Here is an 18,333-nt window from a genome sequence, read left to right as displayed (position 1 = left end):
AAATGCAAACTAGTTACAAACTAAGGCATGCACACACTTTATTCAACATGTAAATGTCACTACAGATATGCGGATTTAGATTACGGCATATTCGATATGGCTCAGACGAATAGCGAAATTGTGCATGACCCACTGAAGTGTCGGAACATCGAGGCCCTGAGTAGTATTGGTACGCAATCTGACTGCATAAAATAACAATAAAGAATGAACGGAAATTTCCGTTAACACAATTGATAATTAAGTCCCCTGCAACTGTAAAAGCTACGAAACAACAAAGCACAAGTGTAACTGTTCTGTGTGTGGAAGTGTGATTCAACGTACATGTATCTGGCATGGTTCTTCCTCAATACGACAAGAAATTTTAAACACCATTTACAATGAACTAATTGAAAAACCACAAATACTGTAATTGCACATAGAAACCAGAATTACAAGTCTAATACATGAACACGAGCCAGATGCTTTGTTGACTGAACCTGTGACCAAGAGGCATTGTTATTTAGGAAATTTGAAATAAAAAAGTTTTTGTTACCTTCATATATATTGACGAAAACTACACTGTGATCATTGCAACATCTTCCATATATACATTACACCAACCGAACAGCATCTACTCTCTCGTCCAACAGAAGAACAACTGCACACGACATGCTCTCAACTAATACTGCTCTCGACATCCTCTCAACAAGCACTGCCCACGGCAACCTCTGAACTACTACTGCCAGTGGAGGCGGCGGAATAATAATCTTTGGCGCAATCTCTGGCGCTGTGACTCAGTGTAGCCACCTTTCAACAGTCACCCGTTGAGGCTGAAGAGACTTCTCGATCGTGAAATGCGTATTCTCCGTCGTAGTATTACACATTACATAGCAATGACACAACATATTGCTGTCACTCACCATGCACCACCGAACGTACAGACCACATAAAAAAATATGAGAATCAACTACAAACCGTCTGCAACTATGGAAAATGAAGCCTTATGTACTTGAAACACAAATAACACATTAAAGACACTGTCACTTGCGCACTCTTGGCGCAAACATGACAGTAGTAGACAAGCCAAAATATCTTCGATAAATGTTATGTGAGCCCATGTCCTGGAAAGCCCACACAAACAACATTACTTCAGAAGCAAGAAACAGACTTAATATGCTTGGATACATACGAGCAAAGGTGGATGAAGCCAGAAACGACACACTATTGTACACCTACAAGGCGTTCATCCTACCAGTTCTTGAGGTCGACTGCGCATGAAACGAAAACCTAGAAATACTCTCACCTGAAGGGAGGGTCCTGAGGGTAGCTACGCGGCTGATGGCTCCACTAACAGCTGACGTTGGCTAAAACCGATAGGAACCTCCAAACTTAACAACTGTGCCTCTGAAAAAGTGCACTATCGTGCTTAATTATGCTGCTTCCGAATATCTTACACCAGAAAATATTGCCAAGAAAGATACACAAGGAAAGTCAATCATTCCAGACCAACCAATCGCATGTCGTATCTCCTACAACTCCTGTTAGACACACTACATCCCGATAACTCAGCATATTGCTGTCACTCACCATGCACCACCGAACTTACCGACCACGTACAAGACTAGACCAATAGAAAAAATGCAAACTATAAATCTCGAAGTAGAAAAAGATTATTCAAATATGAGTTTAGACTGACTCAAGTTTTAGGGATGTTCACTTCAGTCTTTGGCTGAATACAATCGTCGACACCTAATCTCCTCCCGTAGCTACGAAGGTACTAACAGTACCGGTGCTATAAATAAGAAATACAACGAGAATGTAAGCAGAAAATGTCAGTTATAAACGTGTAGGGTTTGGGTTAAAAAAAAGCATTACCGTATCTGGTAACATCTTGGTTCGCACATGTACGCAACGATCAACTCATGAGAGGAACTGAAATTCTGGATAGCAAAGTAAAAAGCGAAAATGCCTAACTCCGTTTTCAAAGTTCCTTCTGAGAGTAAATCCCGGGAGTATTGTCCGAATTTAACTTTCGTACCACTGAGAAGGTGAGGGAAATAGATATTAGTGTGATTGGTGTTGACAAAAAACTGAAGTCGTTAAAACTGAACAAAACTCCAGGAACCGCCGTAGTCCCTATGGGATTCTATACTGATCCTGCGGCTCAGGTAGCCCCTCTTCTAAGTGTAATCTGCGGTAGATCTTTCGAACAAAAACCGATACCCAGTAGCAGGAAGAAAGCACAGACCACACTTGTCTAAAAGAAGGGAAGCACAAGTGATCCACAATTTAAAGAATCTCAAAACATGTATTCTGATCTCAAAGTAATAAGATATCTCTAACAGAATCACCTATTTCATGCCAGCCAGCATGGATTCCGAAAACAGAGATCGTGTGAAACTAAACAAGGCCCGACCTAATTTTATTACGAGAAACTGAGAAAGTAGCAACCTAAACAAGTGTTGCGAAAGCAAGACTAAATCCCTTTTATTATTTCTCTTCCTACCTTCAATAACGGAAATTTGCAGCGGCAGTACATCCTTTAAGTACAGTGAAAATATCGTGATGTTAGAAATTACTATTTTGAGATTATACATACATTTCACTGCAACGAAAAATTATCCCTTGTATCGATATTAAATATTTTTCTTTCTGACTGGAAATAAACTGAAAATTCGTTTAATTCTGAAATATTATTTCGTCAGGCTCAAGCCAAAATTATTGAAAACTTCTGGCAGTCTGGTTTTACGTTGAGATTAATTTTCAGCAATCAAAGTTAAACATGCTGACTTAACTGAAAGTCGGACTTCATAAATAACTTTAAAATGCTGGCAGTGGCGGATTTAAAAATGTTCCACCCCTAGCCACACCATATTATATGTCCCCCCTCACCACAAGAAAACATTTTTTAAATAATAATTATTACCCTACGCGATCACCTCACAATTGCCGTTTTGGGTGGGAACGTTGATCTGTTTCTCTACTCTGCTATTAATTGTTCTGCAGGACGCGAAAGCGATATAGTCGGGCTCAGTCAAAATGTATGATGGTTCCTGAACTGTACATGGTGTACGGCAGCGGATAAAACAAACTTAAAACTGCACTGTGTTAACGCATGCTTCTGTCGAAAACAACAGAAACGAACACAAGGAAAATAACTTTTCTTTCATGGCCTAAAAATTCAGCAGAGCGTGTAGGAGACAACGGATTTTTGTTATACATTCACTTATAACATGTTCTTTTACAAGAAGCCGTTGAAAATGAAAATAAAAAAGTTGTGTTACGATCTAAAAATTGAAGCGAAATTAGAAATTAATACGTACTTTAACAAATAAAAATAAAATAAAATACTAATATAATAATTTGTAATAATAATAATTATTGTTGTTTGGATAAGCAATTGAGAGATTAAAGTTTGTTTCGCCTTTAAGATTGGAATTGAATTTCTTAATGTTTCATAAAATCTTACGTAGCATTGTTCATTGAGGTCACACAATAAAGTAAATGCAATTTACGCCGTGAATTTATGGAGCTTCGCACGTCCGAAGATGTACGGAACATAGCCAGGGCTCATTATATATTTTCTGTAGACAAAGTCTGATATCTGACCGCAGCTTGAATCATGACAATGGGGTGACTAAAACTACTAAAACAGAGAAAAGCATACGATTAAATGAAACTTATATTCATTTCAACATATACATTACCATTTGAATGAGACTTACGCAAAATTCTAGGTAAATAATTGCAGATAATTCACAAATGAGAGCGACTTATTAATTCTGCGCCTCTTTCCTGCAAATAAGTATCAATATGGCTAACTGTGGAGCCACACAAAATATTACGTCCTTCTAGGACAATGAATGACATAAGAGTGTGCTGATGCCTACTAGCTGCGAAAAGAGAGCGGTGTTAATTCCTTTGTTTTGCTTTCTCTTGTCCTAAACATTCGATACATATAATTACGTATTCAGTAAATTAAATATCGTCTGTGCTAGAGTGCAAACGGTTCCTTAAAGTACTTTCACAGAGATGCGTTCGAAATTGAAATTAAACTGTCTTTTTATGATCTAGTAACCTGAATGTGTAGCAGATAAAAAAAAAAACACGTTCGGTATTAATACGTGAATCTATAGGAAAACGTAAGAAATGAAAATGAAACAGAGATTTCGGTGCACGAACTAATAACTAAATACAGACGAACAGAGGTACAGAACTGGATTTCCTATTATATAATTTTACAGACTAGTATGGAAGAATCAAATTTGTTTTGTAATCTAATAGTTAACGTGTAAAGCAGTAGGGTCTGTGTAGCTAGATGCTGCATAATAGGTGTGCACAGTACCTTTAATCCATGTAAGGGCTGAACAGTTTTGCACTGCAGCTACTGTTGTCACCGTAGATAATATGGCGTTGGGTTTTTGTTGCTACGTGGGGTCCCGTGCGAGATATGGTCAACTTCGTTTTTTCAAATGGTATGCTATAGTTTGGTACTTATTTTCTGATAGCGGCTATCGAGACGAATCCAGTGATGTGTAATAGTAAGATCTTTGACGGTCAATGAAGGTCAAAAAGGTGGCATGAGCGTCCATTTACAGAAGGTGTTCGAAGTGATGACCATTGGTATCAATGCAGTGCTGCAATCTTCTTATCATGATCTTCATATCTCTGAAGCGACCCCACCTAGCAACAAAAAACTAACGTCATATTATGGCCCCCGTTGTACCATGTAACTTTTGTCTCACAAACTTCTCAGCTCCTATCATACTTTCGGAGTTATTCTTGGTGGCAATAGTTAGTGACTCATCCTGTAGACATATATTCACAAATCATTGTACTCAGGGTAACTTCCCTGTTTTTCCATCTTCTGTAATTAACTGCTTTAGTAGCTGAGGTGAGTAACTGAAATAATGTTGGTACATGTGAATTTTTACATTACATAATGGAATTTTTGTATTTGTTCATGCAGGTTTTCTGGAAGTGTGCGAACCGGTTCGATAAATCGATGAATTTCTCTAGGATCTAACGCTAGTCGCACGCTGCCCTCCGGTTCAGCTGCTGCAAGTAGGGGACTACTCTATGGTGACAAAGATGGTTCTCTTGTGTTCCACTCTAACACTCTACTTATCTATCGCCTCACAGCACCTATCTTGGTCCGCGAAACTGTATAGGTCGAGTGACAATAAGTTTAATAGGGAAACACATCCATGCTGTAAATATATCCGCTGATTGTTCCTGCCTCTTTTTTTTGAAAAAAAATTACATATTGTATTTGACAAGGAGTGAGTCTGCTTTTATTAAATCGATGACCACTTTATTACCCTTTTCCCTCAAAACACATTTACCATTCGCGGGCTATCAAATAGAAATGAAATGGTGTGGTGGTCCTCAACTACATACACTCTGACTCTGAGCTGAAATATTAAAAGTTTCGGCTGGTTTCGTTGTCTAGGGGCTGGGATACGTAGCTGCCACAATACAAGCCATCTACTGCTGAGTCTACAGTATACAAAATGAATATACACATGAATAGAATGGCCGAAGGTCCTATCACTCGGCAACTGCGAATTTTGAATGTGACACAGAAATTCATAAATGAAAGTTTGCAATTAAATAAAATCTGCAAGTACTGTTTTAACGACTTTAAATGATGAGTACGATAGCAGAAGTACCTTTAAGAATGCCATTTATTTCTGCAAAACACTTATTGGTGTCGATGGTCCAGCAATGAAATAAGATATACGTTGAATAACCGGGGAAACAATAGATTCCTATTTCACATAATCAGTTACGAGCAAACAACATAGCTCTCGAGATATTCATTTCTAAACGCACACTACGTCTTCACTGCAGAAGACACGGAAATCTGACAAGTGCACACGTCGGCACTACGAAATATATCTTTCTCTTGTGACCACGTGCAAGCTGCTCCACTGTCCAAGTATTTCCCGTGACAGCCCTTCACGCCTCCTCGTCCTGCACTCCCCTGTCCTGTGCCGTAATCCCCCAATTCCATACATCATCATCATCAGTGTTCTGCCAAAAGTCAGGTTTTCACATGGTAGTTCTCCAGGCTGTCCAGTCTTCTGCCATCCTCTTCAGGTCTGCATAATTTCCTCTTCCCTTTACGTCGTCTAACGTCTTGTATCTCCTTCTTAATCTCAGTCTTCTCCCACAAACCAATCCTTCCAAAGAATCTGCTAGCAAGCACTCCATTCTCAATGAATGTCCCAACCAGTTCTTTTTCCTTTCTCTTACAACCTTCAGCAGACATCTTCTCTCACCAACCCTTTCCAATACTCTTTCATTACTCACACTTTCCATCCAGCTTGTTCTCTCCGTTCTCCTCCACATCCACATCTCAAATGCTTCCAACCTTTTTTCATCCTCTCGTCTCAGCGTCCATGTTTCTGCCCCATATAGTGCCACACTCCAGACAAAACATTTGTCAAGCCTTTTCCTTAGACCTTTCTCTAAGTTGCCACATAAGAGTCTCCTCTTTCTGTTGAATGCCTCCTTCGCTATGGCAATTCGAATTTTCACCTACTGGTGACATCTCAAGTCTTCAGTTATTGTGCTTCCGAGATATTTAAATTGACTTACTTGGCTAATGGTAGATTGTCCTATTTTAATATTGGACAGTCTGTGTCTTGTACTAATGACCATACTCTTTGTTTTTGCTGTGTTTATTTGCATCCCATATTCAACACAAGTTTCATTCAGATCTTTCAGCATGTTATTCAGTGTCCGCTCGCTTTCTACCACTAATACCATGTCATCAGCAAATCTGAAACATTCTATTCTCTTTCCACCAATACATATTCCTCTTTTCCCATCTAAGCTTTTCGCAATAATCTCTTCAAGGTATACATTAAACAACAGTGGGGAAAGGCAACAATCTTGTCTAACACCTCGTCCAATGCTGCTTCCTTCTGACATTTCATTTACAGTCCTTATCCTTAATTTCTACGTCTTTCCTCTTCAAAATATCCATCAGCTTGTTCCACCGAACTCTGTCAAAAGCATTTTCTAAATCTGTAAAAACAGCAAAGATTTCTCTACCCTTTTCCATATATCTTTCCCCTATAGTTCTTAGCAGGCCAATAGCATCTCTTGTTCCTTTTCCTCTTCTAAATCCAAACTGCTCCTCTGCAATCCCTCTATCCAGCCTGCCATATAACCTTCTATTCAACACTCTCAGCAAGACTTTAGCTTCATGAGAAATTAGACTGATGGTCCGGCGCTCTTCACATTTTTTAGTGTTTCTCTTTTTCTCTATTGCTATCATAACTGTTGCACCGAAGTCCTCAGACCATTCCCCTTTGTCATATATCTCATTACAGAGGTAGACTATTTATTTTCTTGCCTTGTTTCCCAGACTCTTCAACAGTTCTGCTGGCAAATCATCAATTCCACTTGCCTTCTTATTCTTCATCTCCTTCAGCGCCTTTTCTGCTTCTGCTTGCAAGATGGTAAATCCCTTTTCATCTTCCGACACATATTGCTCCTCTTCAACCTTAATTTCGCTTTGCATTTCATCCCCCTTATACAAAGCATTCAATATATTCTTGCCATCTGTTCAAAACCTCCTGTGGTTGTTCTGCTAGAGTACCATCCGCTCTTTCTATTTCCATGTTATTCCTCTTTCTTTTACGCTCAATAACTATCTCACTAGCCAGTCTATACATCATTTCATACTTTCCCTCTCCCTCGATTTTCTCTATTTCGTCGCATTTCTGTTTCATCCATTTTTCTCTTGCTTCTTCAGTTTCTCTTCTTAATTCATTATTCAGTTTCCTGTACCTCTTTTTGCCTTCTTCAGTTTCTACACTTTCCCACTTTCTGCGCTCTTCCATCTTTTTCAACATGTTTTCTGTTATCCATTCGTTCCCGGTGCTTTGGGATACCCTAATTCCTAGTACTTCTTTGGCAGAGTCCATGTGGAAAGTAACGGGAAACTACCACATTACATTCCCAAGCAGTACATGGTATGTCTCTCCATGTGAAAGATTCCGGAGTGTGATTTCCATCCAGTCTCCCCATTAACGAGCGCTGTGAATGGCTACAGCCCTCCCGCCATGTCTTCAAGGCAATGCACACTCACAAACATATTGAAACACATACGAAACACTGGATTTACATTTAAATCACTTGAAATTAAATAAATATTCCTACGGCTGGACCATAAACACGTTCTAACACACATTATTAAATACATAAACAAATTAAATAGACATATATCAAAGAAATAGAAGCAAAAGTAGGCCAGTAGCCTAAAGTCTCTGTGCCTTCTTAAACACAATAAATATTTGACCAGTTTCCTCATGAATAGTATATATCGGATATAAACAAAGACATAGACGTTGCACCACGCGTTCGCTGACGAACCCTGGCTTGCCGAGCCAGTGCGGCCGTGCCAAGTCTCAGGGCGCCACAACTCGCCCGTTACCTCACACATTAAAAAAATCTAGTTTTGCACATCCTTCTCTGAGGAATTCTAAACTCGGGAGACAGACTACGGATAGATTTTTGATCACTAGGAACATGCATTCATAAGCTCTATTTCCTAGATTAACTACGCCCTACATCTGTTCCTTAACGACCTGCGACTTGGCACCTATGGCGCCCGATACTTTAAAATTCCGCATGGCTTTCGATTTTCGATCAATGTTTATTGCACTGCTGGCCATTAAAATTGCTACACGACAAAGATGACGTGCTACAGACGCGAAATTTAACCGACAGAAGGAAGATGCTGTGATATGGAAATGATTAGCTTTTCAGAGCGTTCACACAAGGATGGCGCCGGTGGCGACACCTGCAACGTGCTGACATGAGGAAAGTTTCCAACCGATTTCTCATACACAAACAGCAGTTGACCAGCGTTGCCTGGTGAAACGTTGTTGTGATGCCTCGTGTGAGGAGTAGAAATGCGTACCATCACGATTCCGACTTTGATAAAAGTCGGATTATAGCCTATCGCGATAGCGGTTTATCGTATCGCGACATTGCTGCTCGCGTTGGTCGAGATCCAATGACTGTTAGCAGAATATGGAATCGGTGGGTTCGGGAGGGTAATACGGAACGCCGTGCTGGATCCCAACGGCCTCGTATCAGTAGCAGTCGAGATGACAGGCATCTTATCCACATGGCTGTAACGGGTCGTGCAGCCACGTCTCAATCCCTGAGTCAACAGATGGGGAGGTTTGAAACGCAACAACCATCTGCACGAACGGTTCGACGACGTTTGCAGCAGCATGGCCTATCAGCTCGGAGACCATGGCTGCTGTTATCCCTTGACGCTGCATCACAGACAGGAGCGCGTGCGTTGGTGTACTCAACGACGAACGTGGGTGCACGAATGGAAAAACGTCATTTTTTCGGACGAATCCAGGTTCTGTTTACAGCATCACGATGGTCGCATACGTGTTTGGCAACATCGCGGTGAACACACATTGGAAGTGTGTATTCGTCATCTCCATACTGGCGTATCACCCGGCGTGATGGTATGGGGTGCCATTGGTCACAAGTCTCTGTCACCTTGTAACCTCCCCCTCACTTATCGATCTTACTGACAGTAAAAATTAAACCGCGTGTACCTAATGGAAATTTGGGGAAAGCAATCGTCACCGAAGTTAATTTGTTTGTAAAGAGGGAGGAAACGGTTACATCTAAATGAAAGGAAAAATGCAAATTAAATCGGTGGAAATTAATTTTGAGAAAAGGGTAAAATTAATAAAGAAAGTACAGTGCGGTCGTTACGTTAACAACTAATTGGAGTTAATTGGATATTTGAGATATGGGGAAAATTACGGTCGCCAGTCCCATGGACAACTACTATAATAACTGAAAATGAAAGAGTAATGCACATATAATTAGCACCAAAACCGTGGCAACTGAAGGTTGACACGTGTTGTGTGAAAATTGAATGTTTGTCAGAAATAATAAATTTCGCTACGCTCTGACTTAGTTTAGCAAAAGAATTAATAAAACCGGAAAATTGAAAGTTAATTTAGTGACTGAAATCAATAGCGAGCTTTGTTTCTGAATCACTACGAAATTCAGTAAAATAAGGTTAGTCTTGGGCTGCCTCAACAATCATTTCAAAAGCTACTTGAATCTACGTAATTTAGAAATAAGAGATTCAACTTTGAACTTGAATTAAATGACTCTGCACAATTAACAATAGTAAAATTTAGTATGTACCAAGCAGAGCTGCAGTCACAGATAAGCTAAAATATGGTAACAAACTCGCACTCTTAATTTGTGCTTGTGTAATCTAAATATTGTAGCCAGCTATGAATACCTTAACTGAACTTTGAAATTAAAGCAGTGAAATAGAATGATATTACTTTAATGCTGGCGTATGAATTTCAACGACACTCGGGTTCATTCCGGAAAAGGAAGGGACCCTGCTTGGTAATGCAATTGGGCCAATGAGTAACGAAGGTTCATGCTATGTTGCTGTAATTTAAAGAGGCAAATGGAACAATTTTAAAAGCTGAGGTCTGCCATACAGTTGTAAAACTTTACGTGCTTCCAGTCTTCCTTGCTGGTTGATTGAAGGTTTGAAGTCGTCGATCGAGGAGGTGGTGACAGTCACTCATTGTCGGCCGTCGCTGTTGCAGAAGCTGGATGTTGGCGCGCCTTCTTCTTGGCATAGTCACCAGGCGAAACGGGCTCTTGATGTGCACCAGCTAATGCTTCCTGTCTGCGACACCGTGTCAGAAACTATCATAGCTAGTCGAGCGCAATTACATGCTGCCAAACCCCGAAAACGCGGCAACTCGCGGAAGCGTCACACAACACACCTGCTCCACCGCCCTACTCCAGCCAGAATCTCTCTGACCGCGCTCCATGCGGCAGAGTTAACGCTACAAAGATCCTAAACACTTTGGTTCTCTGAGCAACATATCGATGTAATCGTTCGATAGCATATTTTTCCTTAGGCAAGACCCAGCATAAAAATACAAATAGTATTTACAAAACAAACCAATTATACATCGATATGTATGTATGTATGTATATATATATATATATATATATATATATATATATATATACAAATAGTAGAACAATAACAGTATATAAAGACACAGAAATGTCATATATTCAAGTAACAAAATAAGGAAAAAAATTTATAGTGCAATAGATGGGAATAGGAGGATATACATTTCCGGCGTTACACGTGCCCCACATTGTCTGAGGATGTTTGTGTAACCTAAACAGACTCTGAAAATGTCTCAAAAAGGAAGAAAAACAGTGGAAATGCATATGCTCAAAACATCTAGGAAATTTAGCATTAGGCTAATTAACCATAAACCTATTTTTAGTCCAGAATAATTGAGTGGAGACACTCGTAACCTTATTCCACTCTGTCATCTTACACAAAAGAAAACAGGTTGACAACATATTAAAATTCATAGAAAACAAAGAAAGTGGTTCAGCTATTCTAAATCAGTAAAATTCCTAACAGTATCAAGAAATGGAATACTATTTACAAAATTAACCAGAGTACATGGTCATAAAAAACAGGTATATCAAAATACGCAAATTAATAATTAATTACATAGAACACAAATTTTTATATAACCTTTTCATAATTAATATTCTCGTCATGAGAGTCCACATAACGCTAAACAAGAAAATAATATACAGCAGATAAAAAAAACATAAATATTGACAGCAGAATTCTTTCACATCAGCTGTCCGGGAAGAAAACCAACTCCGCCTTCCGTACCCGCAAGTACAAAGAATGCCGACAGCGGCACAACAGCCGACAGCGGCTCCACCTCGCCAGTATTGTTGCGCCCGCCTGTGCGGCACGCTTGATCTCACTCGCCTGTGTAATGGCATTTCCAGAACGTCCATTTCACTGAATTCTTTCGGAAAAACTCACTCCCGAGTAATGTCAAGGAGTCCATTAACACTATCACAGTGGATAACTCAACACTGTCCATCATCACACGCATGTACTAGCCTGAAACTTAAAACAGCGTCTAAGTATATCGCCAATGACTAGTAAATCACATATTCATTCAGCTAGTTAAAAAATCATATTTACATTCCTTAATCTACTGTGACTCAACTGAAAACTTAAACTAGCAGCTTGGATTTTTCAATTGATTAACATCAGTTTCTCTTACATCATTTAGCCAAAATTAATTACTTATTAATTACAACTTCTTCAATGTCCTCTTGGTCAGGCAAAAGCATGACAATCTAGCAAATCCTTAAATATTGCACTCTATATTTACATACTGTACAAATTACCCATTCTGTGGTATTAATCAATCCTAGGTTGGTACAATTTCAAGTCTACAATGTTCCATATACCTAATAGTTTTCCAGAGCTTGGATACTCTAAGCAATAAGCATTTGTGAGAGGTATACCAATGACTTTATATGGTCCATTATAAACAAACTTAAATTTAGAGATTTCATTGTCTATTTCGCTCGATTTCTCATGAGCTTTTACAAGTACTAAGTCTCCGATTGCAAATTTAGCAAAACGCGCTTTAGCGTCATGACGACGTATGCGAGCATCGGCTTTTAGCTTCATTATTTCTCACAAACGATCTTTTTTCACACCAATACTAATGTCAATCCGTGGAGGGAATTTGATTATCTCTTCCACTAAACTTTCACTTCTGTCGTCTAACAGGAATTCCTCTGGAGAAAATCCCGTAGACTCATGTCTCAAGGTGTTCATAATTCTCTCAAATTCTGCAACGTATTTGCCCCATGTCCTATGGTTGTGGTTGCAATAGGTACGGCAAAGTCGGCCTAGCTCGCGCATATACCTTTCAGCGGGATTTCCAGCCGGACAGTAAGTTGAAATATGGATCACCTCGACCCCATTACTTTCCATGCCTTCATTCCACAGCTTAGAAGTAAATTGTGCCCCATTGTCTGATAGAATTGCCTTGGGCTTACCAATATGAACAAAATAATCGTTCACAAGCTTGCTATAAAGGGCTTTGGCTGTAGCTTTCCTAATCGGGTATAGTTTGATGAACTTGGAAAAAGCTTCTAGCACTACTAAAATGTAGGCAAAATTTCCTGATGACTTGGGCAAAGGTCCGTACAAGTTCACGCACAGTAATTCAAAGGTGTCGTTAGGCCTTATGCTTTGCATAGGACCACGACTCGTACAGTTGGTAACCTTCACCTTCTGACATAAATCGCAAGTTTTCACTCTCTCAGTAACGCGTTTTAACATATTGTTAAAATGCACTACTTCACTCAGCTTTTCCGTACATTTCTTTGGTCCACAGTGACCATACGCCAAATGGTAGTAGTCTATTATTTAGGTGGCGTATTTGGTGGGCCAGCATACCCGCCAAATATTACTATCTTCACCCTTACGTATGTACAAGATATGATCGTATATCTTGTAATACTTTCATAATTTCTCTCCTTCTGGGCTCCTTTCGTCATATCGGGTTTTCACCATATTTAAACAACCGTCCTCGTTCTGATGACGACGTAGATTCTGACAGATGTTCACTATTAATTTACATCCCTCAACTTCTTTAAAATAGTATAATTTGACCACTCCATCTGACTCATCTTTCAATACATCTTGATTAGACTCAGGCAAGCGCGATAGCGCATCCGCTACGCAATTGTCGGTCCCTTTTACGAAACATATGTCATAGTTAAATTGCTGTAAATACAGCGACCACCTAGTCAGTCTTCCGTGAAGTAGTTTACAATCCTTCAGATAAGTGAGCGCCTTATGGTCCGTATGAATAATCACCTTACGGTCCCATAAGTAACCCTTTAACTTCTTGAATCCCCACACGATAGCGAGACACTCCTCAGAAATCGTGTAGTTTCGCTCACTTTTTGATAAAGTCCGACTCGCGAACGCTATCGTCCGGTGTTCCTTATCCTCTCCTTTACCAACTTCTTGGAACAATTCTACCCCCACCCCGTAATTCGACGAATCCGTTCACAGATGGAAGGGTAGCGATAAATCAGGATGAAATAGTATGTTATATCTTAACAACCCGTCTTTTAATCTCTGGAAAGCGACCTGACATCCGTCAGTCCACACAAACTGAACATTTTTGCGTAAGAGGTTATTCAAATTTTCATCATTAAACACTTGTCCTTTTACAAATTTACAGTAAAATCCTGTGAGCCCTAGAAAACTTTTTAACTGTTTCCTAGACTTGGGTGGAGGACAGTTCCTTATTGCCTCTAGTTTCTCTGGGTCTTTCGTAATACCAGCAGTGGTAATTACATGCCCTAAAAATTTCAGTTCCTGCTTCACAAATTCGCATTTCTTTAGCTTTAGAGTCATTCCGCCACGGCGCAATGCTCTAAAAACTTCATCTAACAGGTCACAATGGTCATGCCAAGTGGCATTGGCCAACAATAGGTCGTCAACATATACAGTTAATCTTGAACTCAAAGCCGGCCCTAGCACTTTATCTAGGGCCCTGATGAATACGGTCACAGATATATTAAGTCGAAACGGCAGTACTCTATACTGATAACACCTGCCCGCGAACAAGAAGGCGGTGTATGGCCTAGATTCTTCTTCATGTTCTATTTGCCAGCAACTAGCCGTCAGATCGAGGCTAGTCGTGAACTTAACGTCATGAAAACGTTACAAAATCTCCTCCATACTCTCTGGTCTGTATGTCTCGCGTTGAACGACCCTATTCAACGTGCGTGCGACAATCACAATACGCACACTACTATCCCGTTTTGCTACAATGACCAAACCGTTAATGTATGGACTCGTACTTCTTTCAATCACTCCCCATTGGATCATCTTATCTATCTCCCGTTGCACTGCTTCCTTTTTGGACAGCAGTATAGCATACGGTCTCACGAAGAATGGTTCGTGCGGAATTACATGCAACTTGCATTTATATCCTTCCACAAGTCCCGGCTTGTCTGAAAACGCACTCTTATTCCTCATTATTACTTCATAGAGGCCTCGTCTTTGTTCGTATGTTACGTTTGACACACCGTCTACAATACTTTCCAATTCACTTTCTACACTATTGTCAATGCCGAGATTCCTCACATTACAGTAGTTCAAATTCATACCTACGTCAATACCATCCGGCCAGTTAACAATGTGTATAGGCTGGTATTGCCTATGCACACCGTCTCCTGCCTCGTCAAAACTAACTACTATTGTTTTATCTTGTGACGTTGTAACAACAACAACTGTACATATAATAATTTTTTTCTTCTGATTTTCGTTAAATTAGTGTAATCGATGTTCTGATTTCATTTCTTTTTCTTTTCATGCCATGATGTTAAAGGAACTGTAACCAATTTTCGATGTGAATTTTAATGTTTATGTCAAATTGCAAGCAATATTATAACAAAATGGAAATGTAAGAAATGTTGAAACTGTTGTAAGATGTTAAAGTTGTATTTATGCGCCTGGTCCATACGTATGCAATGTATTAGGATATGTGGAATGCAAAACCTCTGGTGAATACCCTGTCTGTAGGGGAGCGGTAAAAGGTGGATGGCAGGCGAGCGCGGGAAAATGCACACGGGCGCGGCACGGCATAACGGGTTCAGCAGTAGTAGTCGGAGTTGGACATCGGTCTGAGAAACACGCTCTGGATCGAGGAGGCTCTCCTGGAAAACGTGATTTCATTGAGCCTCGGATGTGCCGTTTCCGACGACTATACAGCATGGCTATATTCCATAGGCACTAAATGGAAAAGTATTGCGACGCTAAGAAGAAGCAAAGTGCCGATACATCAAGAGCCATAGCTGTGATTGTATGTGTGCTTTGCGCCTCGCCATCTCGCCGCCCGCCAACCGCCGCATCGACACGAACAGGTTGAAACTTTTAGTACTGTATTCGTGTGGACCAGTGTTACTTTTCTTCCTGCCTGTTCAATAACAACTTAACTTTTACCAGAACTGTTCTATCATTTAATTATCCTCACAACTAACCTAGCCAGGGTCCTTTCCACATGTTGTGCAATCCGAGTGTCCCGAGATGAAGAATTAAAGTTTATGTTAATAATACTTACCTGCAGACCTATCTATGTTAGAATGATGTTTAAAGAACTTTGTTGTTAATGAATATATAGGTCTGGCAAAGTTGGAAGACAATGTTGAAATTGGTTTAGTAATGAAGTTTAATTATTTGAGGCAGATAAAATGGTAATTAAATGAGCAGGAAATAGGCTAAAAAGAGTAGTAACTCACCTATTGGAAATCTTGAGTGCTTAACGATTTCGATAAACTAAAATCTCAGTACAGTGATCATAACAGTTTCAGGCCCCCCCCCCCCCCTTTTTCTTTTCTATTCATTTAAATTCTGAAGTGTACTGAACTGATTTGAGTAGCAAAGTTAAAGTCAATATAAAACCAAAATTTATTAGTGTTTTACCTTTTTCAAAATTGACATTGTATGTATGTTTCGAAAGTGCTATTTCTAGGGTAACCTATGCCAGATTTTAATCAGATCAATAGACAGTACGAAGTTTGTAGTAAACATTATTATGTATTTTTGGCTTGTCCATATTAGTACAAAAAGTGAAATTATTAGTTCAGTAGATTTTCTGGTTCTAAAATTTACTATATTATGCAGTGAAGTTAAGTGTTGTCTTGTATGAACGTATTTCAACTTGTACTGGGAAGAAACTCAGTTAATACCTAATTAGGCTGGCGACCGTATTATTAACAATTTGGTAGCATCTGCTGTGTTGTTTCTTGTCCGTCCTAACGTGTAGTTGCACTTCAGACTTGCTTGACGTATCATTGTTGTTACTGAGTGGGTGAAAGTCTGATTTTGCCTCCATTCAGGTACACGCGGTCAACATATATACCAAAATCCTTTCTTATAAGGTGAAGCCCGTCAACTTACCATAGTACAGGCTTTAATAAGTATCGTGCGCAGTAGCGTAGGGTTACAACGTACATGTCAAAGTTTTGTTTTCGCAATTAATCACTGCACGGTACTTTAATAGCCAATCTAACCCGATAATTACTTCCGTAGTTAAGTCTGGCACGACGCCAAACTCTTGTTCAAATCGTGCCCCACATATCTCGAAGTTGACAAAAATCTGTTTTGTGACCGGTTTACTGGCCTTCCCAGTAGCACCGATAATTTTCGCTCCTGTTACTGGCATAACTACGATGCCAGGTCTGTCTTTCAGTAACTCAAATATTTTCCCAGATACAGCACTCAATTCTCCACCGGTGTCAACACGTTTAGTTGTAGGTCGTGCATATTAACAGACACTACTATCTGTCTACACTTGTCCTCCACTGTTTCTTTATTTTCCCACAGTAAATCATCGTGTATATCCAGGTCATTCTAGAAAAAACCATCGGGCTTTGATCCTAAATCCGGCTTATCTGGCGACTTTTTCAGCCTCTGTTCACAACAGTTTTAATTTCAACAAGTTTGTCCTGAGGCATAGTCTGTAGCTTCGCCTCCAATACCGAAACCTTTTCCTGTAACTCGTCAACTAGTGAGTGTTGCTTTCCTATCAATTCACTAATTGTCACCTTCGTTGATTCCTCTTTGGTCAGATTGATCTCATCTGCCAATCTACCTGGAGGAATGTGCCCAGTAGTATCTGCAATTACTTCCTCTGGATCTGCGCAACCCACACTGCTACCGTCTGACCGTATAACGTCAGCTCTAACCTCATACACGCTGTAATCTACGTGCTTTTCTACCAATCGTGTCCGGCTATCACTAAAATTTTCGTAATCTTTCACGTTAATACTCTCGCAATGTTTAAACTGGAGTTTTGCGTCGGATGGGTCGGCCACTTCTAGCACTATAACTTTCGGTAAAGTCTGCCGGTCAGGGCCAGAACTTTCCGTTACTACTTCATAATCTAACTCCTGTGGGACGAAACACGACGAATCTTGCTCGTGCTCCCCATTAACATCAATTATTTCTGGTAAAGTCTGCCGGTTAGGACCAGAAATTTCTATCACTTCACAAACACTATCTTCCTGCGGCACGAGACGCGGCAAATCCTGCACGCGCTCCCCATAAACACTTCTCCCATACAGGCCCCTATAATCTCTTAGTTTGTCGTATAAGCGACCGAACTGCCTTAACCAGATCTCATCCCTCTCTGCATCCCCTCGCTCGATGACGGACGTGTTATCCGACATCTGATCTTCTCTCAACAATTGCGAATCATTCTTAAACTCAATCTCCAGTTCCGCTGTGGGTGTTACAGCTGCCACTTTATAATCGATTTCCGGAACACTACTTAAATTGTTCTCACTGACAGTGAATGTATTTTCTACTGCCGTGTCTACAGCTGATCTACTACTTGTGGGCGCACTCCTTTCTCCTAACACTGGCACACTCTCCCGCCGTTCATTATTCCA

The 18,333-nt window shown here is 40.1% G+C and overlaps 1 protein-coding gene across 11 annotated transcripts in view; it reads left to right on the top strand.

Moving 5' to 3' along the window:
- Positions 1-18,333, top strand: part of LOC126198739 (myrosinase 1-like) — a 192,225-nt gene that overhangs the window by 37,482 nt on the left and 136,410 nt on the right. The gene's annotated exons all lie outside the window — the stretch shown is intronic.

Source organism: Schistocerca nitens, chromosome 8 (genome assembly GCF_023898315.1).
Source record: "Schistocerca nitens isolate TAMUIC-IGC-003100 chromosome 8, iqSchNite1.1, whole genome shotgun sequence".
Lineage (NCBI taxonomy): Eukaryota > Metazoa > Arthropoda > Insecta > Orthoptera > Acrididae > Schistocerca > Schistocerca nitens.
This window is presented reverse-complemented; position numbering and strand designations above follow the sequence as displayed.